Here is a 7144-nt window from a genome sequence, read left to right as displayed (position 1 = left end):
TGTGTAAATAACAAAACAGGAACCCTAGTTCCATCTACTGACCAAATGTTCTCTAGTTAAATATGTCGCTCTTGTCTTAAAGAGACTGGTTTAAGAATCTGCTAATATATGAAATTCATTATAAAGATAAATAAACAGAAGTTTTATAGTTAATTATCATGAATTATAATGTTTTCATTGCAACACAGTAGTAAAAACCTTTGCTTGGGTTTTATGTTTCTGTCTTCACATAGTATGCTAAAAAATAAAGTAATTCAGGAGGGAGAGAAAAAAATCCATCTTTAAAAGACAGCAGACTACGATAACCCTATTAACATGATACTGTACATTTCTGTTTTGACTGTGCTACAATGGAATGCTATGCTGAATTATGGATTGCAAGAGAATATAAAATAAAACGTATTATAAAGGCCTGCACATTAAGGTGTTAATTATACTCCATATGCAAGTTTTCACATCAGTAGGTTTAAGCATATCATAAGATCAGGAAACCATGACAGCCTTTTCAGTTTAAACTTACCATGTAATTGTTAGTCAGAGTTGAGGACTTAGGGCACGACCCAGAGTGGCATTTGACTGAATAGTAGTACAGGTACCTGTCTCGTTTGTCGTTTAAGTCTAAAAAAGATTTATGATGACAGAAAAGAAAGGGCTGTAAGATAAAAAGAGGAGTATTCGTGTTGCCAAAAAATGTTTATGGATAGAAAATGAGCAGGTTTGTTCTCCTGACCAATGGCATCAATGAAGCAAGGAGAAATACACCCAAGGGTGGCAGTAACCATTTCATGCACTCCCCGACTCTTCTTTTGGGTGAAGGAGGAGACAGCAGAGCAGACAACAGGTCTTTCTAGGGGAAAAAGGTGGGGCAAAGCCTCCCTAGGAGAGAGCTGGAAGTTTCCACGTCACTTCCACACCATGATAATGCACAGATACCATTGACTTGCTGAAAATAAGGTGAACACGAGAGTTAAGAGAGGTTTAAGAGCTGCTGCTTGTTGTTTTCCTCAGGTGGCAAAGGGTCTGCTCTGTCAGCAGCCAGGATCCCGATGACAAGGCTCTCCTTCAGCACCAGTTACTGGGATGTGGGACTTCCAGCTTGCAACCCCTGTAGCAGGAGTTGCTTAATTATTCATAGCGAATGTAACAGCTCTGTGCCCCGGCACTATAGGGGCACAGACTTTAAATTCTCTCAGGCAGAGAAAGGTTTATAACACAGGCAACTGTAATATTTTCCATTGAAAAACAGAAGACTTCTGAATACTTAATTTCAGTAAGGAAGAATATTCCAGTTTCATTCAATTCAGTTATATCCAGTATAAAACCAAACATTTGTATCAAAAAATCAGAAAACAATGCAATATAATAAAGATCTGATATTTATATAGATGAGATATTTTTATTCCCATTCTTCTACTATTACATCAAATAGTGCTCTCTGAAATAATATATAATCTAGGGGGAAAGGGCTATAATATATGAGTTGTCCTCAGCTTTTGTAAAGCTAGGATTGTCACTCACACTTTGAAAATGAAAAGATTGCAGCTAGAGCCGAATTATCTATATACAGCATTGTATGGTATGTTGCATAGAAACCTGTGCAATATTTATCAAGTCTCATTTACTTTTAGAAAATACAATTCCAGGGTCAAAGCTATTTGTACATTAGGTCACAGTTTAGTGAATAGCTTTAACTGAGAAAAATAGATAAATACAGAAATCAGAATGTTTTCCTTCAACATTTTCCTTCAAAAAGTTAAAATCCAAGAACATTTTGTTTACAGGCAAGCCAAGTATACCAACTATTCTTTGAATATCTACACTCTGTTCATTTTGCTATATACAATGATTTTTGGTCTGCCATTTTCATGGCCTTCATTACACTTGGCCTTTATCAAAGATTTAGATGTCATTGAATCAATATAATTCCTCTCCTTTACATACGTTCTGAAAGAGCAAAATAAATACCTGTGTCCTAAATTCACCTTTAAAAATGTCTTCAGCAAACAAGAATCATTTCAGAGGCATATTGTCTTAATGGCTCTAAATGTCATTAAAATACATTCACAGGAAGCAAAACACTTATTTTAGCATTTCTTCCAGATCAGGTCCTAGTATGTCAGTGTTAGCTTCCATGCCCTGTGAACAAAACTAATTCTATACAAAATGAGGCATGAGTTAAACACTTAACATGAGAAGAACACATATATCATGAATAATTCTGTCTTTCACAGACTTGCTATAACTAAAGTAACAAAAATTATTAAATATATTTCAAGAAAAATAGTTGAAGCCAATGTAAGACAAGCACTAGTTCTAATATCAAATCTACCAGGTAGGGGTAGAAGGAGCAAACACTGCAGAAGTGCAGGCTGTGAAGATATCAGGAAGTTAGTCACTGTACTTGTGTATGAGCAGTGCTACAATATGCATTGATGTCTCCATTGTTTAATCTTAATTAAGCTGATAAAATAGCAGCATCAAGCTTGTTATGCTACTATCCTTCACGTTCTGAGTATCAAAAACAATGAAACACAAAGCCGCACATTGAATAGGAAAAAGGGAAAGTAGTTTATCACAAAAGCAGAAAGAACATAGCATCCCATCTAAAATATAAAGGGAATAATTGTACAAGGGTTTGTAGAGATAACTGCACTGGAATAATGGCTTCAGAGTTAAATACGTTAACATACTACTGGTATTTTGCAATACTAAACAGACAAATTGTGGCCCGAGTTTCAAGCACAAAAGAAAAAAATTCTTAACCTGCCTAATTACTATGAGGGACAGAGTAGACAATGTACCCAAATGTGTGAAAACATATCGACAAACCAACACATAGAAATAGTATCTAAACAAAACAGAGTTCTGGCATTTAAATCTTTTGCAGAACACACTAAATTTGCATGCTTTTTTTTTTTTTTTTTTATTTTCTTTCCAAAGAGAATAATGCCTTAGATGGTTCGATGGTTCAAACTAATGAAATGTGTACAATCTTGCTCAGAGCCATATAGCGCTGTGCGCCTCATCATTAACTCTTGCTACACCTGAGAAATTGATAGCTTGTAAAAACAAAGAAGGCCAAAAGACCAAGTGTCAGTAAGCAGAATAAACTTTTGACTTCTCATTAACCACCCAGTGCTGTCAGAGGTCAGGCTAGGAGAGGAGCAAACTCAGGCAGGCTGGTAATAAACAGATACTGGGCTAAGAACCAGGCCCTACACTAGGCAACATCAGGAGCCAGGTCATGGGAAGCAGACCTGGGAACAACCATGGAGTGCATCCATAATCAAGAAACCTCTCACTTACAGAACGACTGAAATAAAAGCACCAAGCAGGCCCACAGCCCCATTTCCAGCCTGCTACACTCAGGCTTTCTGGTGTGGGTCAGGATGAGAAACAGCTGACAAACCTGTGGCTGCTGAATCTCTGTCCCCTTGTCAGTACTGGTTGGTTAAGGAGGACTCTGAATTTGCCTTCAAACATTTTGGGACATGATTAGAAGCCTACTATAGCACAAAAGATTATGCGGGGAAGTTCACTGAGCAAATCATGACTTTTCACTGAAAATAAGTTTCCAAAGGGCACTGAGGTCCTCTGTGCTTCCTACCACTGGCAAACAGTTACATCCAAATTAATTATGCCAACAAAGTCTTTTCACATGTGGTTTGGGGCAAAGTACAACAGGATTCAGTCACATTTCAGGCTTACAATTGTTCCTGAATGCAAGTTATAAAAGTAAGGGCATTTATCTAGAGAAATCTGTGATAGAATAAATCTTACATCTGCCTTGTATTCCATTTCTTTCAATATCTCAGGCATTTTTATTTTTTTTTTCTTTGCCTATAGAGCGAGCTAGTGCCAGGAAGTGGGCAAACAGGATTGAATGCTGAGGTTGCCTCTTTTAAACAAAAACTACCACATCATATTGTCTTGTGATCTCAGCATAAAAGCTTTCTCTGGAAAATGAAAGGTTAGCTCATCAAGCAGTAAATACAAACAATAAAATAATGTTGTCCCTTCACTGTTGAGATCGTGAGGATTTATCATACACAAGTATTTATTTTTAGCCATTTTCCCCATCTAACCTTTTATGCTATTATCGTTTCAGTATGGGGGTCAGGCAGATTTAGTACAATGACAGAATAAAGTTAACATTCAGCAGCTCTGTGGGAGTTCTCTGTTTAATGAGACAGAATTGTGCGCTACAAGAAAATAGTTGTTTGGATACCTTACCATTAACAATTGGCATAGGAAGAGAGATTGAACTACATCCAGAAAGGCTTAGATGCAGCAAACTGAACACGCTCCAGAAGGATTATCCTGTACTTCAAACATATGTTGCACTACAAATATTGTGACATGCAATACCAACCAGCAAAAGGCTGAGGACTACATTGATGCTGTTTAATTGAACAGGAGTAAAAAAACAGTGTTCTAGATACAAGGCTTAATATTGATTTAGAAGTCTGCATCTCAGTTACAGTTTCAATTTTCTTTCCAACAGCTTCAAATGGTACGATTTCTTAGTGACCTCCGCTAACATTCATGTACAAAATGAGGGCTGCAACCTGTTGAAAAAGGTATTTACTCTTTTATTTTTATATTATCCATACTGAATGAATACTAATAAAGGAGAATGTGTGAATAACATCAAACTCAGGAACCAGACAAACAGAATGAAGATTCTGAATTATCTAAATGCATGTAAACAGTAGACAAAATATTGACCAGGGTTTTGTTTTGTAATTTAGGTCTTGTTTTTGCTACAGTTTCATCAAATTCTGCAAGAGTAATTTGAGACATTCCAAGTGTAGGATTCAGCATAATTGTCTATGATCATATAAATCTCCACCTGCAGAAGCTGTCTGCAGCCTTGGCACTGCAATCAGCTTCATTTTCCATAGGCCAAAGGCCAAGGAACCATTCAATCAGCCAAGAGCCAGCAAGTATAAAAGTGTAGTAGGTGCAGACCAATTACACTTCAGAGAGATTTATCGCTAGCAAAGGCTAATTAATATCTTTACTCACTCCATCTAGACTTTTTTTTAGGAGATAGAAAGTTAATTCTCCTTTGTAAGTCACAAGAGCACTACCAGCTATTAATGTCTTGCCAACAGCAAGAAAATTATCTCACTTTTCTTTTATGTGTCATTGTTAGCAGCCTCTGCAGCATTCACTTCAGAGGATACACCTTCTCTTCATGCCTAGTAATATTTCAACCCTTGTAACTAGCTCTCACATTGGGATTTGGCCTGCTGGCATGCACTTACCCAGTTTGTTCCAGAAAATACCAGGAGACAGCAATTAAAAGAACCTGATCCTTCCAGTAGAGACAGAAGCCCACATGAAAACTCCCCTGGGTGAGCCTCCAGGTTCTCCTCACTTGCCAGATGTGCATTGAACTGAGGCTTTCAGCTGTTCCAGCTGGGGCTCTGCCAACACACAGGTACAGCTCAGACCTCTGGCAAAGGGACAAACTCCACCTTGCCAGAACTTTGGCAGATGGCTCCTATTCAATCTACATACTCAGGAGAGCAAGACAGTAAGAAAAAGCAGTGCTAACATGAATAGCATTCACTGAAGCTTGTATATTGAACATTTCCTTCTTTTCTGCATATTTCTGATGGACATCTGGTTTAGTAACAGTCAGGATACCCATCTTCTCATTTTTCAGACTCTACTTTCCCCCCCTTTCCTCCTCCCCATTCTTTAGTTGAGGCAACCAGCATCTGCAGCCTGGACTGTATTTGCAGTATTCATTCCAGTAGGCATTGAGAGGTCTTTCTAACTTTGTCTCTGGAAGATACAATCTCCTTTTGCAGGTTTTTGTTTGTTCTCTTCAATCTTGCACTTTGAAAAAATAAAAAATAAAATTCTCTATTCAGGAATGTCTTCTTTAAAATATAAATTAATATATTTGGTGAAGGCACCAAAGTAAATCCTCCTATTTATATCTTCCAGACTATGATTTAAGTAAACGTTTCTAACATAGAAATAATATCTCAAGACTCTACTAGTTTAACTAAAACTCCGTAAACCTACCACCTAGAAAGGGTGGGGAGGGAAGGTAGGTAGGTAGGTGGGTGGGTGGGCGTTGCAGATAGGCCAGTGGTAGACAGGACAGCGCTGATACACAGGTGAAGGTTTGACTTCTGTCTGGAGAGCAAGTAACAGAATTTGATCCAGAGAGTGGAAGGCAATTGAAAATAGCAAGAACAATCTGAAAGAAGTAGAACAAGGATTACGGTCTTTGCAGGTTGTGCAACTTACAAGTCCCCTGTATCAACCAAATATCAACAGATTACTCATGGAACATGTTCAGGATATGAAACATTTTATTTTAAAATCAGATGGTATAAAGTTTTTCTTAAAGTGCATGTACATTTATGCTATAGTTTTTTACATCTCAGTACCTTCTGCATTATGAAATATATGAGCTGAAACCTGTTTCTGAAATCTTTGGTGTCTAATGGCACCACGCACCAATAACACACCTGGCCCACAACACAGGAGGAAGCACATTTTTACTGAGACTGACTGGTATAAATTCACAGTGCTCTGTGGGATAAACAAACCTAAGAGATATGGATTGTAATCTATTCTAGCAGACTATCCATACAAACATATTAAAAAGCTGGCATTTGCAGCACAGACATTTGATCATTGAAAATTAAAGCTCTGTTACACAATCACTCAGAAAAACAACAGCTTTCTTTAGAGCAAAACTACATGACGGTAGGCAGTGTTTTGTTTGCTTGTTTTTTGTTGTTGTTCTTGTTTAAATCAATTTCCTACATTATTTTCACCCTTAATGAAGGGATCTCATCTTTCTTTTTAATGCAAACTGCAGGACAAGTGATTTTTCAAATAGTTTTTATCAGCATAATCTGTTACTATTAAAGCTGTCTAGTGAACAGATACTCCCTAATGCCTATGGATATAATAGATGGCTTAACAACTCCATAATAAGGAAAACAATTTAAATCAAGGGCTGCACATTTCTTCTCTATTACTTTCCAATAAGCATTTTGAAAGCAGGTAGCATAGGCTTCTTCCTTCTCAGAGGCAGATTTAATTGTTTTTCAATTCAGTTGGTCTTTCTGGGTTGTTCATTCTCTTCTCTGCCTTTGCTGAAAAAGTGTAT

Source organism: Aythya marila, assembly GCF_965140915.1.
Source record: "Aythya marila genome assembly, chromosome: 2".
NCBI classification, from domain to species: domain Eukaryota; kingdom Metazoa; phylum Chordata; class Aves; order Anseriformes; family Anatidae; genus Aythya; species Aythya marila.
The sequence above is the reverse complement of the archived record's forward strand: the minus strand, read 5'-3'. Positions refer to the sequence as shown.